Source organism: Nanorana parkeri, unplaced genomic scaffold (assembly GCF_000935625.1).
Source record: "Nanorana parkeri isolate BGI_ZX_2015 unplaced genomic scaffold, ASM93562v1 scaffold449, whole genome shotgun sequence".
NCBI lineage: Eukaryota > Metazoa > Chordata > Amphibia > Anura > Dicroglossidae > Nanorana > Nanorana parkeri.
In genome coordinates, this window is record NW_017306717.1 from 310,317 (window position 1) to 311,660 (window position 1,344).

Here is a 1,344-nt window from a genome sequence, read left to right on the forward strand (position 1 = left end):
TACAAATATACAGAAATAGGGATGTAATCTATATGATCATTTTTCCATCTATTGCTCATATTTTTCCCCATTAGTGTGCTAACTTCATCTTAAGTCTGCTGATATAACTTGATAAATTGGAGGTAATTGCCATTACTAATTTAAACTGCAACAACCGCACTGGAATAAAATCCTTTAAAGTTTGTTATGCCTTATTAAAGTAATTTTGTCCTTTAATTCCTCCTTAAGCCTTCCGGAAAGCAGTTTTAAGGTTGACCAAACTTTTTTCCTGTCTCAGAATTTTTAAATTAAGACCAAAATACTAATATTTAAAGCAAAAGTTGACATTTTTTTAATTTTAGGAGATAGATGTTTAAAAAAAAGCTAAATAATTTACCACAAATAATAGTGAACATATCATCATTGGGGGATAGCAGCCATCCTCCACTATAGGGAGTTTCTTTGCAGAGCCATCTATTTATCATCTGGGCTCTTAAAATCTGATATAGAAGTATCTTCCAGGAAATCTAATTCTATGTTAATCTGTCCATTAAACTTGTATTTGATTCTACATTTATGCCACTGTTCTCATGTCCCAGTTGGCTGGAGACCTATCATGCACTGATTTTGCAGCTTCAGGTAAATTGTATTTATAAAAATAGCAAAGATGTGCAGGTGCGTATAGCAACTAACCTGTGTTTACTTCTAATCATCTGCAGCGGAATGAAAAAAGATCCATAGCTTGGCTGGTTGTTGCAAATATAAGCTCATTTCAATTTGTATCACCTCAGTTCAACTCACTTCACACATATGTAAATGAGTCCCAAAGAATGCCAATCCTCTATTGAAGGGAATACATTTATTAATAGCAGAATGATTCATTTTTAAAATCAGCACCCATGTACAAAGTGGCAATACCATTCACACATGTCTGTGGCATCAGCATATCATTGCTAAACTTCGTAACTTCTTAGTGGCAGAGTCATAAGATGAATAATGTTTCTTTACTACTTTAAGTTTCTGTAAACAAATTGCAATACCTTATTGTCAACAAACTTGATCACAAGCAGTTTATTGTGGATTTAAACAATGTTCACAAAGTTTTGATTATTAACCCTTTGCAGAGTCTATGTAAGGGCAATGATATTGGAAAATTGTAGTTAGCACTAGCATTAGATGTGCTAATGCATACATGAGCACTAAGTAAATACTTCTCATCATACAGTATCCAAAATGAGGCCAAACCAGAGCAAAGTAAATGATTAATTAGCATGGGAAACATACATTGAAAGTGTGTGTGTATTGTATGCTTTTACAAAACTGTACCACAAAACATTAAGAATACGGTCACTTATACAAGCTGGG